This window comes from Trachemys scripta, chromosome 5, assembly GCF_013100865.1.
Source record: "Trachemys scripta elegans isolate TJP31775 chromosome 5, CAS_Tse_1.0, whole genome shotgun sequence".
NCBI lineage: Eukaryota > Metazoa > Chordata > Testudines > Emydidae > Trachemys > Trachemys scripta.
Window position 1 is genome coordinate 78,149,044 of NC_048302.1, and position 27,833 is coordinate 78,176,876.

The 27,833-nt window shown below is 39.2% G+C and overlaps 1 long non-coding RNA gene across 1 annotated transcript in view; it reads right to left on the reverse strand.

Annotated features, from left to right (window-relative positions):
- LOC117877728 overlaps positions 1–27,833 on the reverse strand; it is a 73,085-nt gene that overhangs the window by 15,899 nt on the left and 29,353 nt on the right. Inside the window, exons 14-21 of the long non-coding RNA XR_004645799.1 lie at positions 12,633–12,761; positions 12,027–12,276; positions 8,993–9,192; positions 7,987–8,117; positions 6,075–6,251; positions 2,487–2,694; positions 2,262–2,349; positions 331–425 (exon numbers count right to left, since the gene is read on the reverse strand). This is a non-coding gene — a long non-coding RNA (uncharacterized LOC117877728). The remainder of the gene's footprint in view (positions 1–330; positions 426–2,261; positions 2,350–2,486; positions 2,695–6,074; positions 6,252–7,986; positions 8,118–8,992; positions 9,193–12,026; positions 12,277–12,632; positions 12,762–27,833) is intronic.

The following is a 27,833-nucleotide window of genomic DNA, read 5'->3' on the forward strand; positions in this document are numbered from 1 at the left end:
GTCTGGAGGCTGCCCGGCAAACCGTGAAGCCGGTAGCGCTCGGGCAGCCCGGCTCTGTTTAAGAGCCGAAGAGTCAGGGGAGGAGCAGAGCCGCCATTTTCCCGGACATGTTCGGCTTTTTGGCAATTCCCCCCCGGACGGGGGTTTGAGTGCCGAAAAGCCGGACATGTCCAGGAAAAAGAGGACGTATGGTAACCCTAATTGTATCCAATTCTCCTGTGCCATTCTCCTGTGCTGAGCAGATCTTGGCACAGGAAAAATTTGGTCTAATATCTCGACAGTGCACTACAGGTATAAAGAGGCATTAATATGTTCAGGAGTTTCCTTTACCTGTTTTCCATCATGACACCAAAAATAATTCGACTGGCATCATCTGTAATGGCCGCACAACACACATTTGGCTCATTTTTTAATCGCTTCGTAACCTACAAATTTAGAAAAACATGCACTTTTAGTATCTGCCACACATATGACTTTGCCACTCATTTCATTTATCTTATGTTTCTAATGAGTATTTAAGAGAATCGGGTATGAAAAATATCAAACATTCCATTTTACATGGTTTAATAATATTTCTGCTCATAGAAAGATCTGATGTGCATTAAGGTATTAAGCAGCTTTTTGGAGTAAACTTAAACACTGCTATAGATCTTAACTGTTATAACAAGATCTCAAAGACTAGTTCATATTATCTTTTTCAGCAAGTTTCACATTTTCTTCTGTTTGCATACTGTTCATGAAGAGGTTGGCAAAACTGATAGTATCTTTTTAGAAATATTTTGGTTGTAAAAGTGGCTTTTTTTTTTTTTTTAGCAACCACTTTCTCGCATGAAATTGCATTTAAAGTTGCAAAACAAAGGTTACCTTTCCAGCTTCTAAGTTCCACAATGTTATGTAGCTGATTTTCTCATTATCACTGTAGTTGGAAAGCACCAGGTGGCTTCCAGTATAGGTCAAAGCAGCATTGTGTAAGAAGAGCATGGACGTTCTACTTTCAAGAGTGTGGAGATGGGACAGGGTTTGCAAACTGAACACAGAATGATAGTGTGCATAGTATGAACACACTGTTACCTAGGAGAAGAAGACCTCTGCCGTTTCAGTCACAAGTTTAAGTACTCATCTGCATTCAGATTTCTTTCATTTCTTTTCTCTCTCTTTTTAACTTCTTTAGATTTAACCAAACAAGATTTTATGAAACACAGAAACTTCCAGAGAAACTCATCTTTCTGTTTCTTTAGAAATAATTCTTACTGCATTTTGACCCCAAAAGCAATTAGTAGTATTGGTGTTGGTCAAAAAAGAATGGACTCTAGAAGCTAAGTGCCTCTAATGACTTGTTGTAGAGTTCTGTAGCTTAAACATAAACCTTTGCATATGGCTGCACCTATGGACTTATCTCAATGACCACATTCTCTGAAGAAAAGATTACAGTCAACCTCTCTGTTGGCTCAGTGCTATAATGACAGAACACTATTAACGCACTTGGAGAGGATGGGTATTGCAAACCAGACTGGGAAATTTTTAAAAACTAAAACCATTAATGGTACACAGGAAATGTGTGATGTACACAGAGTCAAAAAAGGCTGCATAACAACCTGGCTATTTATACAGACTTTAAAGAAAGAAATTCAGACTGCAGTACTCCAGAACTGCAAACATTTTGCTACAAGTTAAAAATTTGTTCTTAGGATTCCCAAATGGAGAAAAAAAATTGCCAATTAATTATCCTTACATTTTAACCCTTAGCAACTAGTGACACCCCACTGCCCATGCAAAATCGAGTTTTTGCTTAGTCATGAACATTATTATGTTCTCCCCTGAAAACTCTTATCTATTTCAAGCTCTTCTTGAGAAGCAGATCATGATGGAACCAATGGAGTGAACATAACATAGAAGGGGCATATCAGAAAAATGAAAATGCAAAGCAAGACAAACGCATTTGTTCAAATGTTTGCGGTGACATATAACCCGCTCATGAGTATTAAAAAATGCATGTCAGTAGCCAGAACCAAATTTTGGTGGTTAAGAAAAATTATGTTGTAAATATAGGATTGTATTGTCACGTAACTCTACATCACATCAAATGATGAAATCATTTGTGCTGCACCATGGGATGCCATTTTTTATTAATTTGCATGAGGACAAAATTGATTATTTGTATACTAGTCCCCACAATGTGTAAGACACCATGCAAACATATGAAGACACAATCCCACCCCAAAGAGTTTAAAGTTCTAGGCCCCAGTTCTACAAATACTTACCTAACCACAATGGAACAATTCATGTGCGTACTGTTACCTATACACATGTTTAGCAGATTGCGGTCTACAGTGTAGCCTCTCAGCATTCCTGGAAGGGTAATTGTGAGGTTTAATTAATGCACGCTTGTAAAGCGCTTTGAGAGCCTCAGATGAAATGCATTATATAAATGCAAAGTATTAACATTACAATAGAAAATATAATGTACTTATGCTATTATTCCTCACCTTTTCATCTCCACTGAGCCGGTACTGATCAATAGCATTGTACTTCTCATTAGCAAGTTGCTGTAGCTTCTCCAGCTCCTGTTTTACCTCATTCTCCAGCCTCCTTTTCTTTGCAGTCTTACTTTCATTACGTCTTTCCCAGGGCCTCTGAAGTACTAAAATAACAGGATTGATGGGAGGAGCAGGGCTAGGCTTCTATGGGAGACATCTTATTAAAACAAAAGGTAAGTCTGCTGTCTGTTTGCTGTATTACTGAAGCAAAATCCCTCACAGGGAACGCAGCACAACTCAGTAACATGGAGTCACTATAGCCTTAAGGCTTCTATCTAATTTAGTCTATGCTCATCACTACGGTAATTTAAATAGGTTTTAGCAATTTGGGTCTTAAGTAATTCCCATGAACTAGCCATGGCGGATTCAAGATTACACCTCTGCATTCACTTAGAAGTCAAAACAGAAACGTTTGGATTTTATGATTACTCTTCATCTCTTTGACTGAAAAATCTTTTGGTTAGGGAAAAACTGCGTGGAGAAGTGCATGTAGCTGAGGTAATATCTTTTATGGGACCAACTTCTAAGAGAGACACTCTTTTGAGCTTTCATAGAACTCTTCTTCAGCTTATGTCTCTCTCACCACCAGAAGTTGGTCCCATAAAAGATATTACCTCACCCATCTTTTCTTTGAGATTTGCACGTATTTTAAAATTATTTTTTCTAGCTGAACAACATATAGATAGACAAGGAAGCACCATGCCACTCTAGCAACAGATCACTTAGACATCCTTGGTGTCATTCCCAGAAACCCAACTATGAACCATGTGATGCCTCTGACTGTAGCTGCGATGGGCCACCTTGAGTAGCTTCATCAATATCGCTGTCAGGGCTTCCTAGCGAAGCTGTTGCAGATGCTGTCCGACTTAGTAACCAAGTTCACAAGTCTCATTGTGTTGGGATAGATCAACATCCATCCAGACAATGTCTGATTCCATGACACAAACTCTATCTGAGCTCTCTACCTCAGGCACCCACCCACACATCAGTAATCCAGCAGGTTAATTTTGCCTGAACAGAGCCTTCAAGTTTCAAACTATCTCAAGTTGGAGTGAATAATAGGCTCCAGTTCTTATTTACTGATGCAGCCTAGGAAGATCTCCATTTAGGAGCATTATAGATGCATGCATTATAACTAGGGCTGTTGATTAATTGCAGTTAACTCGCGCAATTAACTCAAAAATATTAATCGCGATTAATTGGAATTTTAATTACACTGTTAAACAATAGAATGCCAAAGAAGTGTATTAAATATTTTTTGATGTTTTTCTACATTTTCAGATAGATTGTATTCTGCGTTGTAATTGAAATCAAAGTGTATTGTGCTCACTTCATATTATTTTTATTACAAATAGTTGCATGATAAAAACGATAAACAAAAGAAATAATATTTTTCAATTCACCTCATACAAGTATTGTAGTGCAATCTATTTATCGTGAAAATGCAAATTACAAATGTAGATTTTTTTTGTTACATAACTACACTCAAAAACAAAACTATGTAAAACTTAGAGCGAGTCCACTCAGTCCTACTTCTTGTTCAGCCAATCACTATAAAAACAAGTTTGTTTTTATTTACAGGAGATATGCTGCCTGCTTCTTATTTACAATGTCACCTGAAAGTGAGAACAGGCATTTGCCTGGCACTTTTGTAGCCAGGATTGCAAGATATTTACATGCCAGATATGTTAAATATGCGTATGCCCCTTTATGCTTCGGCCACCATTCCAGAGGACATTCTTCCATGCTGATGATACTCGTTAAAAAAATAATGTGTTAAATAATTTGTGACTGAACTCCTTGGGGGAGAATTGTATGTCTCCTTCGGTTTTGCCTTCATTCTACCATATATTTCATGTTATAGCAGTCTTGGACGATGACCCAGCACATGTTCATTTTAAAAACACTTTCACTGCAGATTTGACAAAACGCAAAGAAGATACCAATGTGAGATTTCTAAAGATAGCTACAGTACTTGACCCAAGGTTTAAGAATCTGAAGTGCCTTCCAAAATCTGAGAGTGATGAGGTGTGGAACATGCTTTCAGAAGTCTTAAAAGAGCAATATTCCGATGGGGAAACTAAAGCACCAAAAAGAAAATCAACCTTCTGCTGGTGGCATCTGACTCAGATGATGAAAATGAACATGTGTCAGATCACACTGCTTTGGATCGTTATCAAGCAGAACTCATCATCAGCACAGCTGGCACATAAATATCTTGCGACGCTAGCTACAACAGTGACATAAGAACACCAGTTCTCACTTTCAGATGACATTGTAAATAAGAAGTGGGCAGCATTATATCCTGCAAATGTAAACAAACTCGTTTGTCTTAGCGATTGGCTGAACAAGAAGTAGGACTGAGTGGACTTGTAGGTTCTAAAGTTTTACATTGTTTTGTTTTTGAATACGGTTATTTTTTGTACACAATTCTACATTTGTAAGTTAAACTTTCATGATAAAGAGATTGCACTACAGTACTTAGGTGAATTGAAAGATACTATTTCTTTTTTAAAGTGTAAATATTTGTAATAAAAAATAAAGTGAGCACTGTACACTTTGTATTTCATGTTGTAATTGAAATAAATATATTTGAAAATGTAGAAAACATCCAAAATATTTAAATAAATGGTATTCTATTATTTAACAGCACAATTAATCGCATGATTAATCACGATTAATTTTTTTAATCGCTTGACAGCCCTAATTATAACACTATAGGTGAAAAATCCCTGAGGAAAATATCTTTATGTATAGAAATAAATTTTACATGGCCATTTAAAGTCTGGAGTTTGCGCCAATATAATAATAGTAAATCATGTAACCAATATTACATTCAAATAACATTAAGAGCTACACTGTAGCATTAAGGGATAATTATACATTGTGGGCAGTGCTAAGCCACTCCGTCCACCAGGCAGTTTTGATCAGCCCTACGTCTCAAGCTCTTGGGGACAGCCACCACTGCACCAATCTGGAAGAAGAGACAGTGTGCACTCCCTTCTGTGGCTGTCTGGTGCAGAAATGGGGGGTAGCTACTGCTGCTTCTCCTCATCTCTCCTTTGACAGCTACTGGTACTTGTTCTTGTGATCAGGGGAACACAAGGGCTGCAAGTGCAGCCAGTCCTTGCCTGGGTGCAGAGGCTCTTTGCTCCCTTTCCTCCTTATGCTCTTAGGGTGTGGCTACACTGCAACTAGACACCTGTGACTGAGTCACCTTGCAGGGTCCTAGAGCCCAAACTCCAGGACAAGCCCGAACATCTGTATTACAATTAAACAGCCCCTTAGCCCAAGCCCTATGAGCCCGAGTCAGCTGGCATGGGCCAGACACAGGTTTTTAATTGCAGTGTAGACATACCTTAGGCAGGGGCTAGTCACAGCCTGGCCCTAAACGTATTAGCCAAACCAAGAAATTTGCATGTGAAGGTTATGACTTTATATGAATAATCCAAATTTCAGTGCCAAATGCGTGACTCTAGACAATGGTCATTTCAATTGTCACTCTACAGCCTTAAGTTAAAATGAGGCATTTGTAACCTGTTGTTCCCTTCCCTCTTTTCCTTTTGGACAGAATATCCTTGTACAGGGTCCTGGTGTCCTTAGACATGAGATGGCCAAGCAGAATGGGTTGCGGAGGAGCCCTTGTCTTTGTACTCTCGTTTTATCCGATCCTTTACAAATCCAGTTTCCATATTCCAAATGAAAAAATGGTCTCTGAAAATATCAGAATATGCTTTTACCCGCATGATCCAGCAGTAACTGAGCTTAGCAGAACAGTTTTCTCTGGCCTCACAAAGACTAGAAGGGCCTGAATTAGCCAAACAGGCACAGGGAAGTGTAAGTTGTACTTCTCTGCTCCACTGAGGACCCTGGTACTGCAACAGGAATTTACCTCAAGAGAGGTGTTGCCTTTCATTTGGGGCTCCATAGCAGCCCTGCTGGTGAGGCTGCTGAGGAGATGTGTGGATTCAACCTCCAGGTGCCGTAACACCTCCCCCAACACACACACACACCCCATTCTTTGGCCTGCAGTCATCCCCTCTGCTCCCCCAACACAAAAGAGGTTATGACCACTTTCTGTCCCTTCAATCTACTCCCCTGCAGATTACCTGCCTCAGGGGCCCTCTGTCAGTGTTTACACTGGCCAAGATATACAATTCACCTTAAGGAATCTTTTCAACTGATGTTGGCTGGCATCACAAAGATGGGGTACAATCCTGTTCAAATTGAGGTAAATGGGAGTTTTGTCACTGAGTATTATGGAACCACATTTCCACCTCAGATGCAGTATATATGCAAAGAATTGCTCATGTTCAGTTTTCAGCTTTACTTTGAGGCACATTCCACTAGACTTTACTTTTTCCCCCCTCAGATTAATGTTGGCCCTTTATTTTTCTGGGGGAGCAACTTTAGCCAGTTTTGATGTGTTCTAGGTAGTAGAATAAAGCAGTTTCAGACGAAGAGGACGGAAACCTCCAAGCTCCCTGGATTCTCTCCAGATACCATGGGGGATGGGTCTTTATACAGAATACATTTTGAATTTGTAAGCTCAGCAAGGCAGGAAGTTTTCCAGATTTTTTTTTTAAAACAACTGGAAAAAGACAGCAAAATCAACAGGGCTAAATTCTGCCATTTGTTAAACCCTGCAGTCTCACTGATGTCAATGAGACAGTACAGGTTTCAATGAGGACAGAAACAAGTATGTCTAGGTCAGATATCAATGAGTCCAAGCTTCTAGTGATTTTTAAGGAGATGTGTATTAATGCCCTATGCCAGCAGTTTTCAAACTTTAATAACCCAAGGACCCCCATTTTGATTTAAAATTCTGCCGCGGACGCCCAAGCACCCTGCTCAGCCCCAGGCCCCGCCCCCACTCCACCTCTTCCCACAAGTCCCCACCCCCACCACACCTCTTCCTGCTCTCACTCCACCCCTGCCCCTCCTCTTCCCCATCTCTTTCCACCTGCTCCCCCAAACGCCCCGGTCAACTCTGGGGAACGGCTGTTCTGCGGCATGCAAGAGACATTGGGAGGAAGCGGGAGGAGTTCATCAGCAGAGCCGGTGGCCCCGGACATGATTTTGCCCCCTCACCGAAGTGAGCCCCGTCCCTGCTCCTCCCTCTCCCTCCCAGTGCCTCCTGCATGCCGGGGAACAGCTGTTCTGTGGGGTGCAGGAGCTGCTGGGAGGGAGAGGGAGGAGTTGATCAGTGGGGCCTATGGACCCCCATCTGCAGAACCCAGTTTGAGAAAAGCTGCCCTATGCTAATGAGAATATTTCATAATTGCATCTTACAAAAAAAGCAGGAGAGTTGACTGAACTATGAAACCCACAATCATTGTATTAATGTGTAGTTAACTATACAGAACATGAACTTATGATTTTGTTATTTTATATGTACCAGTTTAGATCTTCGTGTATTAGCTGTTCAGTAATAGAAATGAACTCTTACCTATTCTCGGAGAGGCCGAATAACAGACCTCCCTCAAGAATCTTGTACTCGTTATTTTGGCAAGAAATAATGTAAATGCCTGTCTTTTTCTTTATATACTTCTTTTTCAGAAGATCATAAGTTAACAGGGTCTGGAAAATCAAAAAAGAAACTATATTGTCTGCTTTGTATGATGATTAATATATGTAAATATCTTCTTGTGCATGTTAGCATCAGGTTTAATACAAATAACTGAAAGAGGTGCATGTGCACTTACTCCAACACATTGTGATGCGGCGCCTGTAGGGTTAATAGAGCCCTAGGGAGGCTGTGCAGGAAGGAGCCAATCAGAGAAGGGCTGAGGGGAGCAGCCAATCAGGGCCTGACAGGCCCTATAAGAAGAGCTTCAGGGCAGAATAGCTGCAAATACTCCCTATAGCTTGTGGAGCAAGGAGAACTGGCTGCCTTGCAGGCTGAAGGCAATATGCACCCTGACGGAGCATTGCTACAGGCAGGGACCTAACTGCTAAAGGCAGCTCCTGGTGGGCTGCAGGGATCTGCAGGCTGAGGCCCTGAGGCAAGGGCAAAGAGGGTGCTGGGGTTGCAGAGAAGTGGCCCAGGGAAATCTACTGAGGAGTTGGAGAGGGTGCTGCAAGCAATGGCCTTCTACAGGGTCCCTGGTCTGGGACCTGGAATAGTGGGTGGGCCCGGATTTCCCCCACCCCCTTGCTACTGGGGAAGTGGCTAGATAGTAGACTGCAGTTGCCACTGAGAGAAGTGGCTGGACAGGGATTGCAGAGATTTCCCCCAGAAGGGGGGAAACACAGAGTGTGGCATATTTGTAGGGCTGAGTCACTGAAGAGAACACCGTGCTCCTTGGAGGGAGGAAGTGGTGATGGGTGGAGCACCACCAGAGCAGGGCGCACTGGCTGCTAGAGATAATTCCTGTATTGGCTGGAGGAGGTGCCGGAGTGGTGAGTGAACCCCTGTTCACGTTATTTTTTCTGAATAAATCTGCATTTAGTACCTGAAAAATTGGTCTTGAAGCCTCTGTAAAGGAAGCCATCCCTTTGTCGGTAAGTTCAAAGAGTTTCATGTCTCTAACCAGCACAACATCTGTGTTCTCCACCAGTCTTCTCTCCACTGTTACTGCCTTGCTTTTGCACTTTGATTTCACTATGATCCACACTAATGACTCCAGAATTCAGACTTCTGCATACAACATACCTTTAAAACAACATTAATAATAAATGTGTGGTTCATAAACATCAACCTACAGAGCAGAGCCTTCAATCATTTAGCCAAGCATATAGCAGATATTCACCAGCAGGGAATTCCTGGCCTCACTGAACTCAACTGGGAGTTTTAGCATTGACTTCAGTGGGACCCAGGATCTCACCCTAGATGCTCTGATTACAGGTTTTGGGGCATTACTAGGTGCAACTTGGTTTGCACAGAGTTGTGGCTCGTGATGTTGCTTCATGCTGTGATCTCGCATAATCAGTAGTGACATAAATAGCAATAATTTAGAATGGGTGGCAGTCTTTGCACGCAAAAAGCCTGTATAGGGACCAAATGAGAATTCAGGTGGAGAATCTGGGCAGTCATCCCAGATCACAGCTGAAACCATGTTTTTAACAACACAGTGTAATCAAAACCTCTCCACACTGCTGTAAATGAAAACTTAAGTAATTGCAATATTCAGTCTTAATTGGTGGACTAGTTAGGAGAACATAAAAAATGAGATCAGTTAGTAGCTCCACTTTTGGTAGAGACAATATTAAACAGGAATTATAGTAGAGCTCTCCTTTGTACATAATGGGGACCCTCCCCTGCCCTTCCAGACTACTGGTTCTGAGATTGATCCTGCATTCTTTTGGGAGAGAAGATATTAAAGTCTGGAAGATTTGTTAAAGAGACTTTGGGTTACAACCTCTTTAAATAAAGAGAGTTTACTGCTTATGAAAGGACTCTTTTAGGTTGAATCCAGTTCAAGTTCTCTGTTTATCTACAGAACAGAGATCGCATAGGTGGCAGCAGTGAAAGCTCCACATTGCTCTGCCAGCGTGCCCCAGACCTGACCTGGAGGGACCACCTCTAGAAGGAAGAGGATAGTTTGGTTTTCATGCCCATAATTTATCTAAGGCTGTCGATAACAGTGGGAACTAGATTGGGACCAGCAATTTATTTCACCTAGGGCACAAAACAGTTGTCAGATGAGAATATACAGTAACTGATTTGGACTGACAAGCCTGTTATGAGAACAAAAAAGTTATGCTACCTAAAGGTATTGTGAGCTCAAGGCACATTTGTGGAAGTCTTCGGTGAGGAAGCAGTTGGGTATTGATTGATATACTTTTTTTTTTTTTTTTTTTTTTCATTAAAAGCCTCAGTGTGCTCAGCATTGTACAAATATAGAGGCAGGCGTGATCCCTGCCCCAAGTCATGTATAATCTAAATCAGACCATGCAATTCAGACACAAATGATACATAGGTTCAACCTCAAAGTAGCACAGAGATTTTGGGGGCATGGAGAGGGGTGGAATCTCTTTTAAAATGCTTCACCAGTGGCTTGCCAAATCCAACACCCTTCTTTAAATGTTGGCTGCCTGATCTAAAACAGTGGAAGAGTGCTTTAAATCAAAGAACGGTCTTATTTGCACTTGCCTGGGATAGTTTTGCATAGTCACAATCTCCTGAATTCTATTTGTTTAATTTTCCTTTGTTTGCAGTAGCAGTCAAAGATTGGTCATTGATCTTGGAAGCCAAGTTCCATGATCAAAGGTAGTTCTCTCCATTGCAAAATGCTAAGCAGTAGTGAAGGTCAGAGCAAACGCCTACACATTTAAGATTAAATTTGAAAAAAACCATTTGTAGCATGGGAATAGAATATGATGTAGGTTATATAGGGTGTCAACTGCGGTCTATATGGGGCTAACCTTGAAGGCCGCTTAGACGGTCTAGCTGAATTTAGTTGCCCACATTTTAGTGAAAACTGGTCAAATACAACATACTACACGTGTGTTCTACTCTGCACTGGCTGTCAGTTCATCTTCTAGGTGAAATGCAAGGTGTTGATTACCATTTATAAAGTCCTAAATAGTTTGTGCCATCATGGATACCTTGGAAACTAGCTCTCTCCCTCTGCTTGCCTTATCATGACAAATGAGCTCAAAAGGAATACTTTGACTTTCTGTCTCTATGGTAAGGTTGATGGGATTTGGGGACTGGACATTCTTGGTAAAAGGCTCTTACATTTGATGGGATCAGAGTCAAGGGCATGTTGGGACCCCACGCTGGCCTCATGTACAACAAAAGTTAACAGCTATCCTTTTTGTCCACTCTACTAACTGAGGGCCCTGACATGTACTATATTGGCTGCTGTCTCGTCTTATGTTCTTGCAGGGAAGCTGATGTGAGCAGGAGAGAGACAGACAGCTGTTGTTTTAATGTCATATTGTAAACACCCAACTTAAGAAAACTCAAAACTAGATCTTCATTAAAATTAATTTTACTGGCAAAGTGGAAACTATAGCAAGCCTGAATTTAGTACAAAATAAATACAGACAATGTGAAATTCAGATTTTCCCCGAGTTTGGATTTGGGATTGTTAGAACATTTTAGAGACTAAGGGTCAGTCATTCAATTTGCATCTCGTTCCACCAAGTTTGGGAGTGTTCAGCCTGAGCTTTTGATTCATGCCCCTCTCTATTTCTGACAAGGAGGGGAAGCATTTGCACAGCATTTAAATCATGCAACAAAAGGGAATATTTTTATTTCACAGCCCTCAGTCATCCTTCCACCATAGGCTGTAAAGTTTTGTAGTGCAGTCTTTGTTACATATATTCTAAGTAATATGCAGCCACATAACACATCATGGGGTTTCTAACAAAAAGCAGACTACAAATCTAGCAGCTACAATAGCTTAGTGTGGTAATAAGGAGCAAGGATGATAGTGACAGTTGAGACTTCTGATTTACACAATTTCTGTATACCACAATCTAACCATAAAATAATACTATTTCTTTATAAGAAGCATCAGTAGAAATGGAGCCACTCACCTCCAACAGGGACTGAAGATAGTTTGGCCAGATGTTTATGATCCTCAGACTCCAGATTCCACAGTACTATCTCAGTGGTGTTGATGTTGGGAATGGGGCTGAATGCCACAAGATGAGAGGTCAGATGATTAATAAAGAAGGTGGAAATAAAGTCATTGCAGCAACCCTTCAGAGTGTCTGTATAGATGAAGGTATGAACATCGAAGAGCTCTCTATATGTAGAATATCCCGCTGTCTCATGAAGGGACGCCTACAGTAAATGGAGGAGTTACACATCACACTGTGTGCACAACAAATACTAAAAAATACACCCGAGTCCTACGCTCAGAAGTTGTTTTAAAAAAGAAGAAAAATCACAATATGTAAATGAAAAAAATAATGTGACCTCTCTGAAAAAAGTTTGGGTCCAAAATCATCCTAGTGTAAAATAGGTGCAACTCAAATGGGGTTGGGTTAAGATAAGGCTGAATTAGGCCCTCAAGCTCTCCTTAGACATAAGGGTATGTACAATCCGAGTTTGACTATTTAGACACCTAAATATCTTAAAATCTGCCCTGAATTCCTTCTCTGGAGCATAGTTTGATTTTTTTTCTAAATATTCTCTACCTGACTATCACAAGGAAGTACTCCTTTGTTACAGCTACTCCTTGAATCTCAACTACTAGCTCTTGGCCTGTCAGTTTAGCAACAACTTTTCCCTTTCTGGCACTGAACACCATGGCTTCTTTTCCATTCCTGTAAAAGAGAAGAAGAAATGAAACTAGAAAAGTTATGTCAGCAGCCTCACTCTGCCATACCATAAAGCAAAGCCCACAAAAACGATGTTTACATAGGAGCATATTCTGTCCACAGATGTCCACAAGCAACATAGAGGGAGGTGCAAACAGGTATCTGAGAGAAGAACTGGGCCCATACTTTGAGAACCAACTAGATCAGTGATACTCAGACTTCAGTGGTTCAGGAGCCAAATTAGTGATCAACATTACCCAAAAGAGAGACAGAAGTGTGAATTCATTGTTTCATTTACTGTAGTACTATATGTTCATATTTAGTTTATATATATATATATATGTAATATTATCCTCACAGCAAAATGATTGACCAAGTATTATTTTATCAACTACAATTGGTTAGTAACATAGTGAAATGATTATGTAATAATTAAATCACAGTGTTTTAATATCATGTGCTGCAAAGAGACATGAGAGACATTAAAGAGCCGCTTGCAAGCCTCAGTCTGAGTATCACTGAACTAGATGAAAAGGTACAGAACAAAACCTGAAAGCTCTGAGGCATGTTGATCTGAATTTTTTCCAATACTAATTATGCTAGGAAGCATGTATTGGGAGAGAAGGGGAGGAACGCAATCTTGCTGCTGAAAAATGCCTTTTCACCACCCTGAGGAGGATCAGCTGATGGCAATCCTGGGTTATGTAACTGACAGATATATCAGAGATGTGCAGATCAAACATCCATTCCACATTTTTGGGCTTGAAAATGACTGACATGCAAGCTATTAAGGTTTTACTGTGCTTTACTTTTGCTTGCATTTAAATACTATTGCCGCTATCTCCAAATGCAGCTGAATTCTTTTGAATCTGGTTGCATTGCACTTCACTGTTTATTGTGCTTCCAATGTCACTACCATCTGCACATCTTGCTTTTTAACACCCTCAGCCAAATAACTGATAAAAATTATGACTAATTCAGGTCCTCAAACTCAAATTGCCCTTTAGGGTATTCTATTTGTAATCTCTTTATTCATAGCCAGCATGTACAGTAACTCCTCACCTAACGTCATCCCGGTTAACATTGCTTTGTTGTTACGTCGCTGATCTATTAGAGAACATACTTGTTTAAAGTTGCGCAATGTTCTGTTATAACGTTGTTTGGCTGCCACCTGCTAGTAGAGTACTTTGTCCACTACTTGCGGGATTCTCTGGAAGAGCAGCCTGTCAGTGCTAGTGGGAGGGGGCTTGAAACCAGGGTGGGCCGGCAGCCCCCCTATCAGCTCCCCTCTACCACTTCCAGCGCCTCCCATCTGCTAGTGGGCACAGCGGATCAGCACCTCCCCCTCACTTCCCGCCCACTGCAATCAGCTGTTTTGCAGCGTTCAGGAGGCTGGGGGGAGGAGCGAGGACATGGCATGCTCGGAGGAGAGGGTAGAAAAGAGGCGGAGTGGGAACTTGGGGGAAGAGGTGCAGTGGGGACAGGCCGAGGGTTGAGCAACCTCCTGGCCCTTTGGAATGTTGGTGCCTGCGCAGCAATGCAGCAAGACATTCCCTGGGAAATATCCCACCTGATACCAACACGGTTGCTTTAGGAGAAGCTCAGGGAGCTCATGAGCTGGTCCCCAGACAATCCTCTGGTTAGAACTTGTTTAAAACTTATACTGTTTATGTATCTAATCTCTTTTGTTTGGCAAAAAAACATTTCTCTGGAACCTAGCCCCGCCATTTACATTAATTCTTATTGCAAAATTGGATTCACTTAACATCATTTCACTTAGTTGCATTTTTAAAGAACATAACTACAATGTTAAGCAAGGAGTTACTATATCCCCTAGTCTTAAACCAGTCTTCTGCTTAACACCTTATTTTACTCCACGTTGTATGACTGTACCTTAGCCTTAAGTCTTTGATGTAGAATATTTTCCAATGCTGTTTAAAAATCTAAGTAGGTGGCATTCACTGGCTTTCTCCTATACTTCATGACTACTCTATTGTCAAAGAATGCCCTCAGATTAGCTAACTATGGCTTTCCCTGCCTGAGTCTGTGCTGTCTCATTTGAGTTTTAATATGGGTGTATGTTTGAGAAGTGCACTGAAGCATGCTTGGGAAACCTATCATTTTTCAGTGAATACATCAAATAAATGAGTACAATATTTACATGGAACATTTGTTATGCAACTTCTAATTGGCAAGAAAGCGTCCGTCCCGCTTTAGCACAAATCCTGCTCTCAGATGTATGCGCTCTATTCCAGGTTTTCAGCTTGGCAGTCTAGCTGACCCAGGCAACTGTAAGAAGCTGCATGCTATACTGGGATACTGAAACCAGAAGAAAGTGCATCCTCACATACTGAAGCACTTCAATTTTTTTTTTGGAGGGGGTCCTTACAACAGCTACTTAGTGGAGGAATATACACTTCAAATCATTGGGGATGACAGTGTGCAAGATGAGAGGCCATACCTATAAAAGGCTCCTGTTCATTTAATTCCCAATACAATTCAAACTATTTAATGACAATAAAAACAAGTATAGAGAGAGCCAGAGCAGACAGGACTGAAACAGAAATGTAGTGATGGAAGGCAGGCAAGAGCACTGAATTTTGAGGAGGAATTTCAGTCAGTCGTGTTCATGTGCTAAGATACTTTCTTACTAACTTATAAGCAAAGAGAACATAATCTTTCACTGAATTCCTTGATACCAAAATGGAGTAATCCTTGTGTATAGGAATATCCGCTGAAGAAATGTGCACTTGATGGAGCAGCTGGCATGAGTCAGTCAGATCAAAAACCTGAAATAATATGACAGGTGTATAATCAAACACACAAATGAACACATCTCCCTAGCGTCCTGCTATACTCCTTTCCTCTTCCCAGCCTCAGAACATAAAACAACTGAAGTTCTGAGAGGGTTGGGAGGATGTAAAAGGAGAAAAATAGGAACCCTGCAATAGGACCCCAAAAAGTGAGAGGGGAGAAGGAACTTCAAACAATAAATAGAAAGAAACTGGAGGGGAAAAAAGGGAAGGGGGCAGAAAGAGATTGAAATGAAAATGGAGGAGAAATCCACGGTCAGAAGAGAAGTGAAAAACTGGCTGAAATAATTAGGAAGGGAGAAAAAAGTAACACAAAATTCATAGTGAGAGAGATGGTCTCGTAGTTTTGTTAGTTAACTGGTAGCTAAGAGAAATTCAAATATAATCTAATTCCCCTTTCAAAAAATTATGTGGTCCACTTTTTCTCCTTGTTTCATTTCCCTTTATTAAACAATACTACCGTACATTACAGAAATTGTTCAGAACATGGCAATATTGCTATTATTATTTATTTAACACCAACTGGTTGCTAAGTGCTATTGTAAACTTTTTGATTGTAGGTATTTTTTAAATTTTTCTAAATAAGGCTTCCCTCCCCACCACAACCTTTCTGCATTTTGTACATTTCTCTTTCTCACCACTATAGCTGGAAGACCATTTTCCATTTAAACACTTTTGCTGAAAATTTTCCACAAAGAAAAAAAAATAGACAAGTTCTATTGACTATTCATTGCCCCTTTACTTAACTGGGGCTGTTAACTTGTTTGATAAACTAAATTTAGAAATAAATCTTCCTGCCTAAAATTTTGAAATATTGACACTGAGAACATCCATAGGATTCCATTAGATAGGATAAAACATTTATAAGGGATATTTAAACCTCTTGCTTCAGGACATAAAACAATTACTAACTGATGGGAGTTAGGAAGGAACTTCATCTATGAGCAAGTTATTCCATTATGGGGATTTCTGCACCTTCCTCTGAAGCATCTGGAACCAGCTGCTGTCAGAGAGATGATACTGGATTAGATTGGTCACTGGTCTGGAACATAGGATTGAAAAGGTCCTCCTGGGTCATTGAGTCCAGACAACCCCATCATATACTCCTTTTCATAAACTATGGCAATGATGGTGTTCTCATGCACAGGGAGTCAAACAAACATGTGGACAAGTGTCTTGCGTCTGACGAAGTTGGTATTCACCCACGAAAGCTTATGCTCCAAAACATTTGTTAGTCTATAAGGTGCCACAGGACTCTTTGTTGCTTTTTATGTGGACAAGTGTGTTCCACTTGATCTAGTGTACTTGGGCTTTCAGAAAGCCTTTGATAAGCTCCCTCACCAAAGACTCTTAAGCAAAGTAAGCAGTCAAGAGGGAAGTTCCTCTCATGGATCAGTAACTGGTTAAAAGATAGGAAACAAAGGGCAGGAATAAATGGTCAGTTTTCACAGTGGAGAGAGGTAATAGTGGTGTCCCCAAGGATCTGCACTGGGACCAGTGCTGTTCAACATATTTCATAAATGATCTGGAAATCGGGGTAAACAATGAGGTGGCAAAGTTTGCAGACAATACAAAATTACTCAAGATAGTTAAGTCCAAAGCTGACTATAAAGAGTTACAGAGGGATCTTGCAAAACTGAGCGACTGGACAACAAAATGGCAGATGAAATACAATGTTGATAAATGCAAGGTAATGCACACTGGAAAACCTAATCCCAATTATATATATAAAATGATGGGGTCTCAATTAGCTGTTACCACTCAAGAAAGAGATCTTTGAGTTATCATGGATAGTTCTCTAAAAACAGCTGCTCAATGTGCAGCAGCAGTCAAAAAAGCGAACAGAATGTTAGGAACCATTAGGAAAGGAATAGATAGTAAGACAGAAAATATCATAATGCCACTATATAAATACTTAGTACGCCCACACCTTGAATACTGCGTGCAGTTCTGATTGCCCCATCTAAAAAAATGATATATTAGAATTGGGAAAAGTACGGACAAGGAGAACAAAAATGATTATGGGTATGGAACAGCTTCCATATGAGAAGAAATTAAAAAGACAAACTTGATCTTAGAAAAGAGACAGCTAAAGGGGAATATGATCAAAAATCATGAATGGTGTGAAAAAAGTGAATAAGGAAGTGTTATTCATCCCTTCCCATAACAAAAAATACCTGGGGTCACTCAACAAAATTAATAGGCAGCAGGTTTAAAACACACAAAAGGAAGTACTACTTCACACAACACACAGTCAGCTGGTAGAACTAGTTATCAGGGAATGTTGTGAAGGCGAGAAGTATAACTGGGTTCAAAAAAGAACTAGATAAGTTCATGGAGAATAGGTCCATCAATGGCTATTACCCAAGATGGTCTGAGACGCAACACCATGCTCTGGGTATCCCTAAGCCTCTGACTGCCAGAAGGTGGGACTAGATGACAGGGGACGGATCCCTTGACAAATTACCCTGTTCTGTCACTCCCTCTGATGCACCTGGCACTGGCCACTGTTGGAAGACAGGATACTGTGCTAGTTGGACCATTGGTCTGACCCAGTATGGCCCTTCTTATGTTCTTATGTAGGGATTTTGAATTATATTATAAATATTGCAAGTTTGTTCAGATAGTTCTTTTCCTATGATCAGGGTTATTGTAGCAAGTATATGTAGGGTCAAGTCACTAAACTTCTCTACCTCAACTTTCCTCCACTTCACAGGAATATTAAGAAGATTAATTTAGCTAATAATTTAAAGTGTGTTGAAGATGAACAGTGCCATAATAGTGATGAGGTATTATTACACTGTCACTCTAACATTTACCTACGCCTGTCAAGGGCTACCTCAGAGAACCTATCAGCACAGACTCCTGCACCTCTCAAATTTACATTTTGTCTGAATTACAGTGGCTTACAGTTTCTTTCCATTAAGATTATTTAACTGTCCATCCATCTTCAAGTCCATATGCTATATGTCTATTTTATTCAAATCTACTTTTAACTCTAGTTGATAAGCATCCCAACACTTACAGGAGAGACTAAATTTTAAAAATATGTACACTCTGTCATCAACTCATTCACACTTTCCATTGACTTGTAAGTTCTGAATAAATATTGTAACTACTCTGAATGCCTACAAGTTTTCAAGAGGATCTCCAAAATGCCTTCCAAATCATTTCAAGGAGCTCTCACTTTCTAGAACACATAGAGCCATATAAAGCTGAAAGTTTGGTATACGTATTTTTAGCTTTTCTTTTTAAAAAAAACTATAGTTCATTTATTACAGGCGTTCAGATTTTTCATTCTGTGGACCACTTAATAAGAAAAAGATGGTCTCATGCTCATACCAGTTACAGACATGCCAATCTTTCACCACTCTCAAAATGTTTAATACTCTGGACCACCATGAAAGTATCATCTAGATGACTTGTGGTCCACAGATAACAGCTGGAAAATCTTTGGTATGTTATTAAAAAATGTTAATGTTCTTTGTTACTGCCTAAACAAATACTTTTCATAAAATGCCTAAGGAATGTCTGTTAAGTGTTCCTGAAATACAAGCTGTCATCTTTCATTCAAAGAACATTCAAAAAAATCTCACCCTGACTAACTGGCTGCCGTCAAAAAAAAAACTAAAAGGAGTTGCCCATTCATTGTAGATGTCAGTATTGGCGTGTCCAGAAAATCACCGGCTGTATAGATCACTTTTTCCAAGGAAAGGTCCCAGACTGTAAAGGACTTGTTTTCAGTTACTGCCACCAGCCTATTGTCCAGGCATACAGCAATGGAGTCAATATTCTTCCCAACACCAGGCAGAGTAAAGGTGGCTTTTCTAGCACTCAAATCCCAGAATTTCAAAGTACCATCCTGAGCCACTGTCACAATTGTAAGATCCTTTTATGTTTCTGCAACTGCTGTGATTTTGTCCATGTGACCTAGAAGTTCATGGCAGTACAGCTTCAAAATGATTTAATTAGTAGTATAAATTCCAATGGGTCAAAATTATTATTTTATTAATAACTATAGCTCATTTTGTATTTGCAGCATGTTAGGTCATGATGAGGTTGCTATTCTTAACTATGTTTGTGTTCCCTCATGGATTTTTACTAAAATATATTAATATTATCAGCAAAAAACTAGCATCAATTCAACATTGGGATTGAGAAATCAACGGCTCAGAATTCAGGAAATGCAGAGTTAAGTCTGAAAAATTCAATAATAACGGCCATATTGGGTCAGACCAATGGTCTGTCTAGCCCAGTATCCCAGGTTCTGATGGTGGCTGGTACCAGCGAACCCTGGTTCTTGTGTTATGGGAAAGGGTGAATTAGACTTCCTTATGCACTTTCTCCATGCCAATCATGCTTTTAGAGCCCTCAATCATATGCCCCTTAGCTGTCTTTTTTTCAAAGCTGAATAGTCCTTGTCTTTTTAATCTCTCCTTATCTGGAAGCAGTTCCTTCCTAATAATTTTTCTTCCCCATCTCTTTACTTTTTCCAATTCTAATATATCTCTTTTGAAATAGGGTGACCAGGACTTCATGCAGTATTCAAGATGTGGGCGTTCCATAGATTTATATTGTGGCATTAAGACATTTTGTGTCTTATTACCTATCCCTTTCCTAATGGTTCCTAACATTGTTAGCTTTTTTGACTGCCTCTACACATTGAGCAGATGTTTTCAGAGAATTATCTACCACAATGACTCCAAGATCTCTTTCTTGAGTAGTAACAGCTAATTTAATCCCCATCATTTTGTATGTATAGTTGGTATTATTTTCCAGTGTGCTTTACCTTGCCCTTTTATTGCCAAGTCACCCAGTTTTGTGAGATTCCTTTGTAACTCTTCAGAGTCTACTTTGGACTTAACTATCCAAACTATCTTTCTCACCAACAGAACTTGATCCGATAAATGATATTACCTCACCCACCTTGTCTCTTAATATCCTGAGATCAACATGCCTACAACACAGCATTAACTATCTTGAATAATTTTGCATTGTCTGCACACTTTGCCATCTCACTGTTTCCCCTTTCTCCAGATCATTTATGAATATGTTAAACAGTTTTAGTATAGATCCTTGGGGGACCTCGCTATTTACCTCTCCCCACTGTGAAAACTGATAATTTATTCCTAACTAGGACTGTCAAGCGATTAAAAAAATTAATCGTGATTAACTGTGCAATTAATCGCACTGTCAATAATAGAATACCATTTATTTAAATATTTTTGGATGTTTTCTACATTTTCAAATATACTGATTTCAATTACAGCACAGAATACAGAGTTTACAGTGCTCACTTTATTTTTGATTACAAGTGTTTGCACTGTAAAAAGACAAAAGAAATAGTATTTTTCAATTCACCTAAGTACTGTAGTGCAATCTCTTTATCATGAAAGTTGAACTTACAAATATAGAATGATGTACGAACAACTGCATTCAAAAATAGAACAATATAAAATTTTAGAGCTTGCAAGCCCACTCCATCCTACTTCTTGTTCAGCCAATCGCTCAGACAAACAAGTTTGTTTATATTTGCAGGAGATAATGCTCCCCGCATTCTTGTTTATGTCACCTGAAAGTGAGAACAGACGTTCGCATGGCACTGCAGTAGCCGGTGTCACAAGATATTTACGTGCCAAATACGCTAAAGATTCAAATGTCCCTTCATGCTTCAACCACCATTCCAGGGGACATGCATCCATGCTGATGACGGGTTCTCCTCGAAAACCATCCAAAGCAGTGTAGACCGACGTATGTTCATTTTCATCATCTGAGTCAGATGCCACCAGCAGAAGGTTGATTTTCTTTTTTGGTGGTTTGGGTTCTGTAGTTTCTGCATTGGAGTGTTGCTCTTTTAAGACTTCTGAAAGCATGCTCCACACCTCATCCCTCTCAGATTTTGGAAGGCACTTCAGATTCTTAAATCTTGGGTCGAGTGCTGTAGCTATCTTTACAAGTCTCACATTGGAACCTTCTTTGTGTTTTGTCAAATCTGCAGTGAAAGTGTTCTTAAAACGAAAAACAACATGTGCTAGGTCATCATCCAAGACTGCCATAATATGAAATATATGGCAGAATGCAGGTAAAACAGAGCAGTGGACATACAATTCTCCAGCAGGAGTTCAGTCCAAATGTAATTAACGCATTATTTTTTAATGAGCGTCGTCAGCATGGAAGCATGTCGTCTGGAATGGTGGCTGAAGCATGAAGGGGCATATGAATGTTTAGCATATTTGGCACATAAATACCTTGCAATGCTGGCTACAAAAGTGCCATGCAAATGCCTGTTCTCACTTTCTGGTGACATTGTAAATAAGAAGAGGACAGCATTATCTCCTGTAAATGTAAACAAATTTATTTGTCTAGCAATTGGCTGAACAAGAATTAGGACTGAGTGGACTTGTAGGCTCTGAAGTTTTACATTGTTTTGTTTTTTGAGTACAGTTATGTAACAAAAAAATTACATTTGTAAGTTGCATTTTCAGGACAAAGAGATTGCACTACAGTACTTGTATTAGGTGAATTGAAAAATACTATTTCTTCTATTTATTATTTTTACAGTGCAAATATTTGTAATTAAAATATACACTTTGATTTCAATTACAACACAGAATACAAGATATATATGAAACTGTAGAAAAACATCCAAAATATTTAATACATTTCAATTAGTATTCTCTTGTTTAACAGTGCAATTAAAACTGCGATTAATTTTTTTTAGTTAATTGCGTGAGTTAACTGCGATTAATCGACAGCCCTATTCCTAATCTTTGTTTCCTATCTTTAAACTAGTTACTGATCCATGAAAGGACCTTTTCTCTTATCCCATGACAGCTTACTTTTCTTAAGAGCCTTTGGTGATAGACCTTATCAAAGGCTTTCTGAAAGTCCAAATTCACTATACCAACTGGATCACCCTTGTTCACATGCTTCTGACACCCTCAAAGAATTCTTATAGATTGGTGAGGAATGATTTTCCTTTACAAAAGCCATGTTGACTTTCCCCAAATATATTTTGTTCATCTATGAATCTGATCATTCTGTTTTTACTTTAATATCAATTTTTTGCCCGCAACTGAAGCTCAGCTTGCTAGCCTTTAATTGCCAGGATTCCTTCTGGTGCCTTTTTAAAAATTGGTGTTATATTGGCTAGCCTCCAATCATCTGGTGCAGAAGCTGATTTAAGTAATAGGTTACATACCACAGTTAGTAGTTCTGCAATTTCATACCTGAATTCCTTCAGAACTCTTGGGTGAATACCATCTGGTCCTGGTGTCTTAGTACTGTCAACTGTATCAATTTGTTCTAAAACCTCCCCTATTGACACCTCAATCTGGGAAAGTTCCTCATATCTGTCACCTAAAAAAAAATAGTGTGGGAATTTCCTCAAATCCTCTGTAGTGAAAACCAATGCGAAGAATTCATTTAGCTTCTCCGCAATGGCTTTGTTTTCTTTGAGTGCTCCTTTGGCATCGCAATCTTCCAGTGGCCCCACTGATTGTTTGGAAGTCTTTCTGCTTCTTAAGTGCTTAAAAATTTTGTTGCTGTTAGTTTTTGTGTCTTTTGCTACTTGTTCTTCAAATTCTTTTTTGGCCTGCCTAATTATACTTTGATACTTGACTCGCCAGAGTTTATGCTCCATTCTGTTTTCTTCAGTAGGATTTGACTTCCAATTTTTAAAGGATGCCTTTTTGTCTCTAACTGCCATTTCTCTGTTGTTTAGCTATGGTGGCATGTTTTGGTTCTCTTACTGCTTTTTTTTTATTTGGGGTACACACTTAGTTTGAGCCTCTATTATGGTGTTTTTATAAAGTTTCCATGCAGCTTGCAGGCATTTCATTCTTGTGACTTTTTAATTCCATTTAACTAGATTCTTCATTTTTGTGGAGTTCCCCTTTTGGAAGTTAAATGCTACTGTGGTGTGTTTCTTTGGTATTCTCCTCCCATCTCCCCCCAAGAATGTTAAATTTAATTACATTATGGTTGCTATTACTGAGCAGTCCAGGTATATTCTCCTCTTGGACCAGATCCTGTGCACGACTTAGGACTAAATCAAGAATTGCCTCTCCCCTTGTGGGGTCCAGGATTAGCTTCTAAAAGAAACAGTCATTAATGGTGTCTAGAAATTTTATCTGTGCATCCCATCCTGAGGTGACATATTCAGGCAACATGGGGGTAGTTGAAATCACCCATTATTATTGAATTTCCTGTTTTGTAGTCTCTCTAATCTCCCTCAGCATTTCACAATTACTGTCACCATCCTAGTCAGGTTGTCGTTAGTATATTCCTACTGCTACACTCTTTTTATTCAAGCATGGAATTTCTATCCTTAGAAATTCTACGGTACACTGTGATTCATTTAAGATTTTTACTATATTTGACTCTATGCTTTCTTTCACCTATAATTCCACAACTCCAGCAGCACAACCTACTCAATCACCTCTATATATTTTCATGTGGTATTACCATTTCCCATTGTTTATCATCATTCTACTAAGTTTTTGTGATGCCTGTCCTATCAATATCCTCATTTAATACCAGGCACTCAACTTCATGCATCTAAATATTGACACATTTTATAAGTGGTTGTATTCAAATGCTAGAAGTCTAAATACAAAGGTGCATGCTGGCTTTCCCCAGTCTTTTGTTTAAAAAAATCTTCTATGACCTTTTTAATTTTACATGCCAGCTGTCTGGCTCCATTTTGGTTTAGGTGGAGCCTATCCTTCCTGTACAGGCTCCTCCTTTCCCAAACAGTTCCCCAGTTTTTAATACATCTAAATCCCTTCTCCAAACACCATCATCTCAGCCATGAATTGAGACCCTGCAGTTCTGCCTGTTTAACTGGCAACGCGTGTGGAACTGGAAGCATTTCAGAGAATGCTACCATGGAGATCCTGGAGTTTAATCTCTTACTTAGCAGCCTAAATTTAGCCTCCAGGATCTCTCTCCTATCTTTCCTTATGTCATTGGAACCACAATCATCAGCTCCTCCCTAGCACTGCACATAAGTCTATGTAGATATCTTGAGAGATCCGCAACCTTCACACCTGGCAGGCAACTCACCCTGTGGCTCTCCCAGTCATCACAAACCAAACTACCTATATTTCTAGTAATCTAATCCCCCATTACTACTACCTGTCTCTTCCTAATAAATGGGGTCCACTCCCCTAGAGGCGTATCCTCATTGCAAGAGGATACCATGACATCATCTGGAAGGATGATTATGTATTTGTCAACCATTACCATAAATACATAAAATGGCTAACACAAACTGGAAAGACTGATACAGCCATGCATATAGTAAGTTACCGATTGAAAAAAACTAGTTAACTTCAAACTATGGGCTGCCTCAAATTCCTGCTTAATCAAAATTCTACTATTACTCCTCAAATTTTAAAATTGAAACAATCATAACTTCAAAATTACTCAAACATCATTCTTCAAACCAGGCTCATTACTTAGCATTCAAGACGATGCACAAAATAATGATGTGATATGAACTTTCTAGCTTCAGCAGTACGGTTTCTGACGGTAACGTAAAGTGTACCCTTCCCTCAACCCCTCCCCCAACCTCATGTTCATAACACTGAATTGGATCAATGATTTTGCTCAAACTTTTCAAAAGGAATCACCTCTGTTCTGTGACCAAGCACAGCAAATTTCAACCCAAAGAAACTTGTTTAAGAAAGTTATGAGCAACTGAAAAAAGATCAGAACATAAGTTTTTATACAACTTAGATATTTTAATCATGGTCAAGACACTTATACTGGAGTAAATCAATAGTTAATAGGCAGATTTACCCCAGTATACTTTGGAGCAAAATAGGGTCCATTACTTTAGCTTACAAAATTACAATTAATTATTGGTCTGACATCAGGTCTCATGGAAACAGCAAAGAAAACCCATTAGCTCTGCTCAATATATGAACTCCCTTTCATACATCTGCTCTAGAAATTCCTCTGTTAAAGTTTCATTTTACTTATTCATCCCTCACATCATTCAGTTCAATATGTGATGGCTTAGTGGGGCCATTAAAGTGTGCTTGCAAGCTTTATACCTTCTGGGACCTATTTTCTCATTCATGTGGAAAAAATGTACATGAGTAATAGTGCTAATGGGAGCTAAAGGCATAAATCCTCCATGCATCCTTTGGAGAATTAGACCCCTTTATACTTCCGTAATTAAACAGACTTGTTTATTGATGGGACTTCTCAGGCTCTTAGCCAACTCAATTTAGCATGGAAAATTACAGTTTTAAAACATTCCATAGACCTTTATTTTGTTCCAAATAATTACAAAAATAGCTTGAGCTTTAACAGCCTTTTGTTGATTAGTTCAAAAAGGGCTCATGATCCTACTTGAAAACATAAAAACCCTAACATAATTGTAATAAGCAGAGCTGAGTGAAAATTGGAATTTACATCCTGTGGGAAATTCTGGTATTTCAGCATTTGTTTTCATCCCAAATTGGGACAAAAAAAAAACAAAATACCATTTTTTTTGCCTTAGATTTAGATATGTCAAAATATTTTGTTTGAACATTTTTAGTCAAAACATTTTGTTTGAATATTCCCAAATTCAAACATTTCATTTTGATGTAGTGAACTGGATCAAAATTTCCATTTTGCAGGAACTGCATTTTCCATAAAAAAATTTCCTGATCAGCTTATAGTGCTCAATAAAAGATCTGTTTTAAAGGTGTAACAGAAATAACCCTTAGTGTGTATCCTCTAATATGAGGAGAACAGGATAGACTACCCTCTCTTCCTATTATCTGTCCCTTGTTTTGTTTTTTGTTTTTTTCTAGGAACATCACACATTTTGGTCCCAAATTCACCTACCTTCTACACAATTCTAGTGTCCCCTCATTTTTAAGGTTAAAAATTATTTACATCAGAAACACAGAATTGTGAAACTGAGATTATAGAAAAAGTTATTTGGAATGACTCCCAGAGTGTGTTAAGTTTCCTGTGTAAATATTTTTTGTTAGTCTCATTTTGGATTTTTGTCCCCCCACCTTTGGGCCTTGGACAGGTTGAGATATGATACCCACTATTCAGTGGCTGTTTTCTAGGTTCTCTTTTTCATCTTCCCCAAGCTTTTTTGTCCTTGCTTCCCTCACAGTCTGTAAGCTGTTTGTCCGTGAAGGGCTCAACAGGCAGAGATTAGGGTGACCAGATGTCCCGATTTTATAGGGACAGTCCCGATTTGGAGGGCTTTTTCTTATATAGGCACATATTACCCCCACCCCCATCCCAATTTTTTATACTTGCTATCTGGTCACCCTAGCAGAGATGGTCATTTTGTTTTATTACTACCCAGTAAAACAGAGCTATTGGCAAATGTATTTCTTTTTATCTCAACACATAACATGAAAAAGGAAATTGTTGATGTTGATAGCATAGAAGTAACTCATGAATATCCAAAGTAGAGACTTGTCCTGTTGGATTTACTATCTTTTATCAAACAGCAAACAAAATGAAACTTGTTTTGTAAAAAGTCAAAGTCTAAAAATTTCACATTTCTTTGTTCATAATCCTCACTTTGAGCAATAGGATCCTTTTGCTAAATTGGAAAAGAGGGGCTGGTGGGGAAAGATTTCAGTTAGATTATTTTAAACTATAACATGTGATGTTATGTGTGGGAGTGCACAGCCTGTAACCATTTTCAGATCCTCAGATTACTGACAAGGGTCTCAATCCTACAGCTTTTACTCTTACTGAAGTCAGGCCATTGAATAAGGACTGTGGATTTTAGCCCGAAAGTCTTTACAAAGTTTTTTACAAAGGTTGTTCCCTCCTACCTGACAATAGGTCACAGAGAAGGCCCCCAGTGACTAGTATGCAAGATGTTGAAGGCAAAAGAACAGGGATGGAAGACTCTTGGCACTGGGACAGCAGGACTGGCAGGCGAAGGTATTTTTTAGGATCACCTTAATTAACAAAAAAAAAATTGTTTCTATAGAGCACGGTTTTATATTACATACCATTAAAAACAATGGAAATATCAATGTCTGGTTTATCATGCTGCAATGTCTATTAGAAGCTATATTGCTGAGAATGAGTCAAGTATTCTAGTATACTGGGTTTCCTAACAACTTTCAATAATATACTTTCAGTGAGACAATAACCAGTAGCTCACTGGTTCTGTTATAATAACAATAACTTTTTATCACCACCTCTAGAACTCCAGATGAGTGGTTATGCAAGATAATATTTAGCAACATTGTATGTTTTTATACTGTTAATCTTAGGGTATGTC